The sequence below is a fragment of the Bubalus bubalis genome, chromosome 5 (genome assembly GCF_019923935.1).
Source record: "Bubalus bubalis isolate 160015118507 breed Murrah chromosome 5, NDDB_SH_1, whole genome shotgun sequence".
NCBI lineage: Eukaryota > Metazoa > Chordata > Mammalia > Artiodactyla > Bovidae > Bubalus > Bubalus bubalis.
Genome location: NC_059161.1, coordinates 3,292,837 through 3,303,925, shown reverse-complemented (window position 1 = coordinate 3,303,925; position 11,089 = coordinate 3,292,837). Strand labels below are relative to the sequence as shown.

The window sequence follows — 11,089 nt, the reverse complement described above, 5'->3', positions numbered from 1 at the left end:
CTGCAGGTCTGATCATCTTTGGAGGTTAAGCCTCTAAAAACGCTGGCCTTGAGATCTTCCCAGAACTGCTCAAGAGCTGGAGTCTGCAAACTCACATACCTTCAGAGGTTAGGAAAATAACAAGAAGGAATGGAAAAGCTTGATAAAATATTAAGGGTGGCAGCTTCAAAAACATGGAAAATGCATACCCCTAAAAGCACTCACATTCAATTATTTTTAGAGTGTGGCTCTGGCCTGAGTAAACACCCCAGCAGCCTGAGCCTGACGCCGCCCCCGGGCTCAGTTCACCAGTCCTGTTTCCGTCCCAGAGAACTGTTGCGACCCATCTGCTAGGGCGCTCTTCACTTCATCTTCTTCTGTTTCTTCACATTTATATACTGTAATTCCACCGCTGAAGAGCAAGAGGAGGAGGAAGACCTGGAGGAGGAGGAGAAGAGGGGGAAGGGGTCTTTGTTCTGCTCAGGGAGACAACGGCTTCTTTCCCCCTGCTGCACTCCACGCTTGAAGCGTCGCCCTGCTCTCCGCTGGGCTCAGTTCCTGTGCACGATCGTCTTCAGGGCTTTTACTGAATTCTGACGCGTGTTCTCACCCACTGCTTTCACTGTGGTCACCAGCCTCGAAGGGTGACCATCTTAGAAGATCGCAAAGCAGCCCCTAAAGGCAAAGCTCCCCAGCCAGCTGAGCCGGACACCTAGGCATGCCTTGATCTCGACTCCCACCGTCCTCACAGGGTCCTGAAGCCACACAGCCTTGAAGCTGGCTGCCCATGGACGGGGCAACCTCCTGTGTGGGCGACAATGTCTTCATTGTACCAGTTGTCCCAGTTACCCTCTCACACCTTCATTCACTCTGGACTCACGAGATGAACACCCTGGGAAGCATGGCCTGGCCAGGGACAAGTCCTCAGGCACGGGGTCACTTATCATGTGGGTCGAGGGTCTGTAGTCTGCAGAGCATCTTCACAGCATCCAACCTTATGTCCTAGTGATCTGTGCTCACTTCAGACTCATGGCTACACATCTGTGGCCTCAGATGTATGGATACCAAGGAGGCAGACCCTGGGTTTTTGAGCATCTGGCCTCCTCCTCTGTGTTCTGAGTAAATGACCCTCAAACCTGGTGGGCGGAGGTTGCCTTCAGGAGGACCATGCCCCTGAGAGGGAGCCCATTGTCCCGAATGGTCTCTTTTCTTCTTTGGCTAGTATCCTCCCTGATGACCTTGCTTTTTCTGAGTGCCAGGTCGCTTCAGCCATGTTCAACTCTTTAGGACCCCATGGACTGTAGCCCGCCAGGCTCCTCTGTCCATGGGATTCTCCAGGCAAGAATGCTGGAATGGGTTGCCGTGCCCTCCTCCGGGGGATCTTTCTGACCCAGGGATCGCACTTGTGTCTCTTACATCTGCACTGGCAGGCAGGTTCTTTACTGCAAACGTCACCCGGGATGGATGTCCTTTTAACAGGTTCGTTTTCTCTTTTTTAACTGCTACTCTTCTAGGAGAAGGCAGTTCTTTTAATCAAACATTAAGTACTGTGAGTTTTCCTTGATGTTCTTTTCTTGGGGCCAACTGGTTTCCCAGCTTGAGTTTTGGACCCTTCACTGTCTCTGCGTTTGTAGCCCTGAATGTAGGGTTGCATTTGCCCATCTGAATCTTCCCTGCTTTCCACTCAGATAACTGTCCACTGCCTTTGTATTGATCACACACATTAACATTTCATGGTTTAGGCCTCCAACTGTCTTTCGTCCTCGGTTCTTGCTTTAAGGTTTTACTCTTGCCTTGGCTTCTCGGGGTGTCTCATTTTGGCCTATGTGACACTATCTTACAGAGCAGTCCCATACTACTCTCCAGTTTTCCAGGAAGTCTCAACATCTGCCTTGAACTTGACTTAGGTCCTTCCAAAATTTTATTCCCAGAATATTTCAATAAGCGCCTATACAGGATGCCTGCTTGGTCTCCAGTGTGAATTCTCTCCTGAGAAACTGCACTGTGTCTAAACGTAAAGTGTCAAACCCAGCTTCCGTCTATTTCCAGCCAACTCTCTCCCCACCTCAAGTGTTAGGAACCAGGAGTAGCTTGACTCCTGCATACCCTTTTGTCTCTGCAGGGAGTTTTGCAGGGCTGAGGAGCATCTCCCTGCTTACTGAGAGTCATTTATATTAATAGCAGGCTTCCCAGGTGGCGCAAGTGATAAAGAACACTCCTACCAATGCAGGAGGTGCATGAGATGTGGGTTCAATCCCTGGGTTGGGAAGATCCCCTGGAGGCAGAAATGGCAACCTACTCTGGTGTTCTTTCTTGGAAAATTCCATGGACAGAGAGCCTGGGGGCCATAGAGTCCAATATGACTGAGCCCATTTATATTAATGTAACTTGTGGTGGGGAATCAGGCAAGAGGCATGAAATTCATTGTCATGTAAAATATAAGAGGATTCTACCTTACTATATGTATATATTTTAAGAGAGGGCCAAAAGATTCAGTTTCCTTCCAAAAGTATTGTATAGAAAAAAAAAAATGGAGGCAAAGTGTCTTACGTGTTTCATTTTAGATTTTTTATTAATTACTCTATTGACTTTTTTCTCTTACATGTTCAAGTCTTCTCTATCTGTATTACTGCTGTGCACAGCTGTTGATTCCTAGGGTAATTGTTGACTTTACCTACACCTTTGGCTAAAAATATAATTAAATGAAGCATTGCTTAAGTCCTCAGATAGATTTTTCTTTTATCTTAAGTAATGCATTAACTTGCTTTTTCCCCAAAAGAAACCCTACAAAGAGAACCAGAAGAGGTGAAAAGAAGCCCATTGTTTTCTTCTGCTTTCAGAATGCAAACTAATTAATTAGACCAAATCAAGCTCTACATATTAATCTAACAAATGAAATATACTGCATGCAGCAGAGGCTTAGACATCTGCCCTGCACAAAGTTTATTTAAGGTTCTTTGGCAGCAAATCACGCTGGACGAGGCAGCTTCTTGGATGCTGTCTACTTGCAATTTGACACCTAATGGTTTTCCTCTTGGCTGAGAAACTCCATAAACAGAAGTGAGCTGGAGGCCACGTGACCCCAGCAGCTCCGCTCCCTGGGAAGGAGGGGCAGGCAGGGCGGTGGACGGAGGCTGTGCTTGGCTGCTGCCCTAAGATGCGTCTAGCGAGGAAAACATCCTCTTTGTGAGGCCTGGGGCCACGTCCTCAAGAGCCCGGGCGTCAGCCTGCCCTCTGAGGGCAGGGCACGCCCTCCACTCCATCCTGGGCAAGGAGGCTGCTTTCAGACAGCCCTTTTTGTGCCAAGGCAGGATGCAGGGCTGGTAAAGCCTTTAGAGCAGAATGTCTGAGATTTGTTCTATCAACATGGCTCTTAGCTTCCATTTTTTTTCATCTCTAAAATTGGAATAATATTTTTAAATGACCATTTATTTAAGGCAATAACACAAGCACTGTGCTAAGTGTATTGTGCTCACTCACTTCATTGTGTCCAACTCTTTGCGACCCCGTGGACTGTAGCCCACCAGGCTCCTCTGTCCATGCGGTTCTCCAGGCAAGAATACTGGAGTGGGTGGCCACTTCCTTCTCCAAGGATTTTCCTGATCCAGGGATCGAAAAATCCACGCCTCTTAGATCTCCTGCATTGACAGGTGGGTTCTTTACCACTAGCGCCACTTGGGAAGTCTGCTAAGCATACTAGGTTTTCTCATTTAATCCTAAATGAAAAGCAAACTAGCATGAGAGTTTAATGGTGGGTCCGTGTTCTGACCTCTCTCAGGCCAGTTTTCTCATCTGTAACCCGGAAATCATGAGAGTTCTTATCTCCCAAAGGTCGTTGGGAAGATTACTCAAGATGATGGGCAAGAAAATTGCTAGAGACTGTCACATCATCAGAACTCAGTGGAAGATGACTGTTAACCATTTTCAAAAGGGAGCTATTATCCTCTTTACAGATGTGGAAACGGCTACCAGTAACAGTTGCTAGCTAGCGGAGCTGCAATTCACGCTTAGGTCCACTGACTTCTAAAACCTAGCTCAAACCACCCAGCTAGGAAAAATTGCTGTTGCCTGAACTGGCTCATCCCCTTTGCCTCTCCGCATGCTCCCTGCCTTCACTGTCCTACCCCCCAATGTCTATGAATCATCCTAACACTCAGCTCTGTTCTCCTGGTTCCCAGACTGATCCTGACTTGAGGGAGGAAGTTCCAAACCAGACTCAGCCTCTCCATCCTTTGAGGCTGAAGACTGAGTCACTCTTCCTGTTACTGTGAATTCAGGACAAAGCGTCCCAGTGCTAACCACAGAGTCCGGTCTACTCACTGAGGAAACCCCCGCAGTGGTCTCACAAAGGAGAGGAAGGCCTGCGGTGCTGACCGAGGTCTTCGTCCCACTCCCTGGCTAGTTTCCCCACCTTTCTGTCCAGCCCTGCCCCCTCCGAAGCTCACAAAACCAGGCTCAGCTTGCTGTTGACCTAAGAACACTGTGATCACTGCTTTAAACACAACCCCTCTAATATACATTATATTCTCCAAGGTAGCTATTTGTATTTCACATTTAAATTGAGGAAATACACTTACAATGTTTACATAGTGTACCCAGGGTCACACAACCATTAGCATCTATAAAATTCACAATTTTTTGCATTTTTTTTTAACTCACCTGAACAAGGTTTGTCCCCCTCAGTACTAGTCTATGTTCTCGTGCAAAGTGGGAAGAGAGAAAGAGGTTGCTATTGCCTTTTTTTTTTTTTTTTTGCCTTTGTGTGTCTCTTTGTTTATTTTTAAAAATTTATATTGGAGTATAGCAGCTTTATAATGGGCTAGTCTCTACTGTACAGAAGAGTGAATCAGCTGTACACACACATATATCCCCTCCTTCCCGGATTTCCTTTCCATTCAGGTCACCGCAGAGCACTGAGTAGAGCTCCCTGGGCTACACAGTAGGTTCTCACTGGTTATCTATTTTACGAATAATGTTCTGTTGTTGTTCAGTTGCCCAGCCCTGTCTGACTCTTTGCGACCCCATGGACTGCAGCACCCCAGGCCTCCCTGGAAAGGTTCTTATCCATTGCATTGGTAATGGCATCCAGTCATCTCATCCTCTGATGCCCTCTTCTCCTTCTGCCTTCAATTTCCCCCCTCATCAGGGACTTTTCCAATGAGTCAGCTGTTCTCATCAGATGACCAAAATACAGGAGTTTCAGTTTCAGCATCAGTCCTTCGGACGAATATATCAATAGTATATATGTATCAATCCCAATTTCCCAATTCATCCCCCACTTTCCCCTTGCTATTCATATGTTTGCTCTCTACCTCTGTGTCTCTATTTCTTCTTTGTAAATAAGATCTATACCAGTTTTTTTTTTTCAGATTACACATATATGCATTAATACACACTATTTTTTTTTCTCTTTCTGACTTCAATCTGTGTGACAGTCTCTAGGTGTGAATGACCCAACAGCATTCCTTTTAATGGCATAACGCAGAAGTAGCACCCATCGCCTGCCAACATCTCATTGCCTCTTCTCTCATCCCATCGGGCAGAACTTAGCTGTACGGCCACGTCTAGCTTCAAGGAAGCCTGGGATGTGTGGTCTGTCTTTTGTGTCCACATAAAAATCAGGGCTTGTGATGGTTCATTTTATGTGTCAACTTGACCAGGTTAAGGGGCACCCAGACAGCTGGCAACACATAATGTCTAGGGGTGTCTATGAGGCTGTTTCTACAAGAGGTGGGCCTTTGGTTTGGTAGACTGAAGCTTCCCTCACCTGTAGGCTCTTCTCTCACCAACGTGGGTGGCGTCACCCAGCGCATGGAGGCCCACATAGAAGTGAAGGAAAGGTGACTTCTTTCCTCTTCTTGAGCTGGGAGGTCCATCTTTTCCTGCCCTCAGATATCAGGACTCCTTGACTCAGACCAAGGTACACTAGCAGCCTTCCTGGGTCACCAGCCTGCAGACGGCAGACTGTGGGGCGTCCTGGGCTCCGTAACCCTGTGAAGCAGTCCCGCCAATAAATCTCATCTTATATCTCTCCATGTATCCGATTGGTTCCGTTTCTCTGGAGTAATACAGTAACCCTGACTAATACAGGAATTCTATTGTTGTAGAAAAACCAAAATAGACATTGGGAACCACTAGCAATTTCCACCACAGCACTTTAGAGTTTTGTCATGAGTCTCAAGGGCTGTGTAAATGGGAGAGTGTTTGGTGAACCCTAAAGGGGAAGAAAAACCCACGCTGGGCTAAGCCTGGCTGCAGACTTCTTCTAAAGAAACTCTTATGCCACAAATTCTGCGATTCTTACCAACTCATAAAAGTCAGGAAGATGGTGCAAACCCCACCTCAAGTTTCCCCACGACGGGGGCTCGAGGTAGGCTTGGGGTTGTGTTTGGGGTTTGGGTTAAGGTTAGAGTGAGTTATCGTTGGGTTAGGTTTAGAGACAGGGTTAGGGTTAGGGTAGAGACAGGGTTCAGTTTAGGGGCTAGAGATAGAGTTAGCTTGGTTTCAGTGGGGAGTCGCAGCTGAGGCCTGAGTGCAGGCACAATGATGACCAGGATTCAGAACCTCTGAGGCTTCACCATTAGCTGGACGGCAGGTCATTTGATTTTCACACGTGCTATCTTTCCTAGGAGGGGCTCAGAACGCCCTCACGTCCTCGCGTATCCCACCAAACAAGTGAGTCTGCTGATGGCCCAGTTGACATCAAAGTGCCTCGGACCTGGGCACTGGGACGGTCTCGTGTTGCCGCATCTGCCCGTCTGCTCTTGACTTTTCTTATCTCCAAAAGAAGGAGAGAGGCCTCCAGGATCTCCAGCATTCCATCGAAGCAAGATCTTGCTGTAAGTCAGGGGTTCCAGAGTCTTTGCAGAAGACAGTTGGGGATGGGGGCAGTGCCCACGGCTCCCTCTGCGGTTCTGAATGGTGCCCTGTGACTCCGCTCCCAGTCACCGCCCGGCCGGCGCTCCGGTTCAGCCGAGGTCCAGGAGTGGCAGGCCAACCCACTGCCCTGACCGAGGTATACCCAGGGAGACGCGGGTGCTGTTTACACAGGCCTGGAGCTGGGGCCTGCCTTGCCCTGGCCCGAGCCTCTTACTGCTCTGCGAACTGGAATTCCCCAAATTTTCCCCCAAATTAAAAGAACTAACAAACTGTATTGCAAAAACAAACAGAGTTTGTTTTTCTTTTAACAAATAAAAACTAATTTATGCTCTAGCTTTGTTGCCTTGAATCAACCCGACCGCACAATTTCGCTGCCAACAACTTTTCTGTATTAACTTCTCAAGTTCGTCAAGCTTAGCCCTTGCTGGAAAAAGTATAGGGTTTGCAAGCCACTAATTGGCCTAAAATGCTCCTCTATTTTATATAAACACACAGCATAGTATCAAAAATAGAGTTGCATTCATTAGCCTAAAATCCAGCTTCCCACGTGGAAGCTTTTTTTTTTATACCCCTCAAGATTTAGGTCTGCGTCTGGAGTTGAAGGGAAACTTGTTTTTTAAACATGTAGTCTGTAATTTCACATTAAAAAAAAAAGATGGCTTTGATTTCTATTTTTGCCTATTAATGTATTTTATAAGCAGTGAAGCTGAAAACGAAAATCTTTCCCTCAGCTCTTTGGGGCTGATATTATTAGGAGAGTAAATCTGAAACTATGCAAAAAACAAGGTAATGACAAGACAACAACAATGACAATAAGAAAAGAGAAATAGATGGGATCCTGTGGATTCTGCCACAGATGGGCGATTAAATCCCATCACCGTCTGCAGACTCTGGTCTGCAATCCTCTGTGACTCTCCCACTCCACGCCTCACCAGCCGCCGCAGAAAATGCTTCCTTCTTCTTCAGGAAGAGCAAGACGAGCCCATGTGTCCCCTTGGCCAGCTTCTCCTGAGCCCAGGGCGCCTGGGTGTCTTCCTCCGGGCCTCCTTCGTGCTTTGCATCTGCTGTTTCTCCCTCTTTTGTTGCAGGAGGCCCGTCTGCGCCCGTCTGTGTTCTCTGTTCCACAGCCTCACACTCCCCCCTCAATTACCAGCCTCTACTTCAAATTCTTTTTTTATTTTACCTGTTTCTTTTTGGCTGTGCTGGGTCTCTGTTGCTGCACACGGACTTTCTCCAGTTGTGGTGAGCGAGGGCGACTCTGGTCGTGGTGCTCGGGCTTCTCACTTCTCTCGTGGAGGAGCACGGGCTCTCAGGCGCGCGGGCTTCGGCAGTTGCGGCCCTCAGGCTCTGTAGTTGCGGCTCGTGGACTCTAGAGCACAGGCTCGGTAGTTACAACCCATGGGCTTAGCTCCTCACGGCATGTGGGATCTTCCCGGACCAGGGATTGAACCCATGTCCCCTGCATTGGCAGCTGGATTCTTTACCATTGAGCCACCAGAGAAATCCTGCTTCAAATTCTTCTGGGGATCATTCTGATCAACAAATACATTTCCCCCATTCTAAAAGCAATGATCTGTTTTGCCATTCCCCCAGCTGGTCCCATCATAGCTGCCTCTGCATTAACTTCGAATTCTCAAGAGTCGTGTACATCATCTTTCGCATTGCCTCAGTCCATGCTCAAGTTTTCAAATCTTTGACGTCTAATGTTTATTCTCAAACAGATATACCTAGTCTTTTCAAATTTAGTGATAAACTCTGCATCATCCAATTTAGCGATTCCTTCCAGTCCTCACGAGACTTGACTTCTGTAGTAGGTGATGCTATGCACACTGGCCATCTCAGTCGTCCACTAAGCTGGGACCACAGATGTGGTCAGCCCACTGCCCCTTCCTCAATACCTGCCCTGGCATCGACCCTCGGATCTAGGATGCTAGTTTCCCCAAAAGGTCCTGTTCTGTTAGGTCTGTTTCTAATTATAGGATAATGACTCCATTTTTGACCACATTTAGTCATTGAGTGAGTTTCTCCTTAGCTTCCTGCACAATATAGTTTTACTCTGCACCATATATTTTGGTGAACAGAAGTTCTTACTTTTTTATTTATTTGCTTATTTACTTATTTTTTAATGTTTTTATTTTATATTGGAGTACAGTCGATCAACAATGTTGTGATAGGTTCAGGTGTACAGAAAGTGAGTCAGCCGTACATGTAAAGAAATGCATGCGTTTTTCCTTTGTGGACGGTGCTATTCATGTCTTGTTTATATAGCCAGATACTAGACCAAAAAGGATGGCATCAGTGCCTCCTTTGAGGGACCAAACTCACATTTTAATTCACTCCTGGAAACTCCCATCGGGTCCCCATAAATGGAACTGAAAATTGCCCAGGGTCCTGGGATCAAGGCTTCTGGGTTGCCTTTGATCCCTTCTTGGGGCCTGTGATCACACAGACTGATTGATTCTGTTTTCCAGGGGGCCTAGCAAGCATCCATTATTTTGATACCTGAGGCCAAGGCCTTGGTGGAAGCCCTTCCCACCTCTTGACCAGATTATTTTAATGCAACCTCAGAGTCTCCCGGACTCCAGTGCTCTCATCTTTGGTTTATCCAGCACCCTGCTGTCTAATCACTTTCTTGTAATACATCTCTGGTGGCAGCGTTGCCTTTCTGGGACCCTCCCAGGCCTCGCAAGGAAAGGTCAGTCTCCCTTGCTGGCCTGGGACCCCTCCCTCGGCCCTGTCACCTGCAGGCTGCCCTACGCAGTTGCTGACTCGCTTAACTCCCTGTGTGCTCACTGCCGGCTGCTTTTCTGTCCGTGGAGCCTATTTTAGCGTGCTCCTGTGCTTGGAAGGCTTTGCCCCTGGAGATGGCACTGGGTCAGCTCGCTGCCCTGTTGAGTCTCAACTCAAATGCTATCCGCTCTAAGAATCGCTTCTGTGTCCCTGTTTTCCTCCTCCTTTTGGGTTTATCCCTCTTGGAAGGCTTTCTTTCTCAACTTACACCTCACTCAAGATTTTATCTTCCAGCTCAGTTATTTGAGAGGCACGTTTCTTTGGGAGGCAAGTGAGTTCTTTATTTCTAGAATAAAATAATGGAATGATAAGAATAAATTAATGGAATAAAGAGTGGAAAGAACTGTAGAGGGGAAAGAAAAGGGGAAATAAGATGTGGGGAGGAGAGACAAGAGGACTGTGTTTAGGAGGAAGGGGAGAAGGACCACAGCGACGGAGGGATCATCAGAGATACCAGGACCGAGAACCTCTGATACACCGTTAACCTTGGGTTAACCTCTGATAACCGTCTCACATCCCAACCTTCTCATATCCTCAATTTGACAGAGTAGAGCAGCACACCCAGAACAGACCAATAGAACCTGTGGGCATGCAGGAAACATAATTCAAGGTGGTCCTGGCAATGCAGACCAAGGGGGAAAGACTAAAGAGGCAGCAATAAGGGGAAAAGAATGAAATCCCATTTCCATCTCAAGTCATACACACACGCTAATTCCCCTTAGTTTAGGGATTTAAAAGTTAAAGGAAAAAACTTAAATGTTTAAAGAACTAGGACAGTGATTTTCCGATGAAAGAGGAGGATTCTGTCAACCAGATACAAATAGCACCACCCATAAAGGGAAAAAAAATCATACATTTCATTACTTTAAAAGTAAGAATGCCTGTTCACTGAAATATACTGTGTTAAGAGTGAAAAGACAAGTCACAAACTTGGAGTGTATACCTGTAACATATATGAACAATGTAGAATTAATATGAAAATACACACACATACAAACACGCCCGTATTCATACATTCTATAAAAAAATAATTAAAAAGTTGGACAGGTTGTATTCAGTAGTGAATAGAAAACAGATGGCTGGTAAACATGGGAAGAGATATTTAGCGCCCCGAAAGCAGCATGGAGCCCTGCTTGGACGAAACACTCCCACCCATCTGGGTTAGAAGGTCCTTCGGTCCCTTGCTGACTCACCCTGCTCCACCCAGTTCTTTCCCTTTGGAGAACTTGCCTCATCAGGGATTCCTTTGCTCTGAAGTATCCTTGGCTCTGGTTCTCGCTCCCAGCATCTCCGTCTAGGGTACCAGGGACAGCAAATGGCATGACAGATGGTCATCTGACAGTCGTCAGGACAGAGTGTGATGGTGCTGCGTGGGTTTCAAGCTCAGCCCCCATCGCCAGCCTCACTTGGTCACTTTTAGGGAGTAACTCACCTCTCTAGG

At 47.0% G+C, this 11,089-nt stretch overlaps 1 long non-coding RNA gene across 1 annotated transcript; it reads left to right on the top strand.

Annotated features, from left to right (window-relative positions):
- Positions 1-6,161: 6,161 nt before the first annotated feature.
- Positions 6,162-7,191, top strand: LOC112585031. The gene is made up of 2 exons (XR_003109323.3): positions 6,162-6,349; positions 6,609-7,191. It is a non-coding gene; the product is annotated as an uncharacterized LOC112585031 (long non-coding RNA).
- The last annotated feature ends 3,898 nt before the right edge of the window (positions 7,192-11,089 follow it).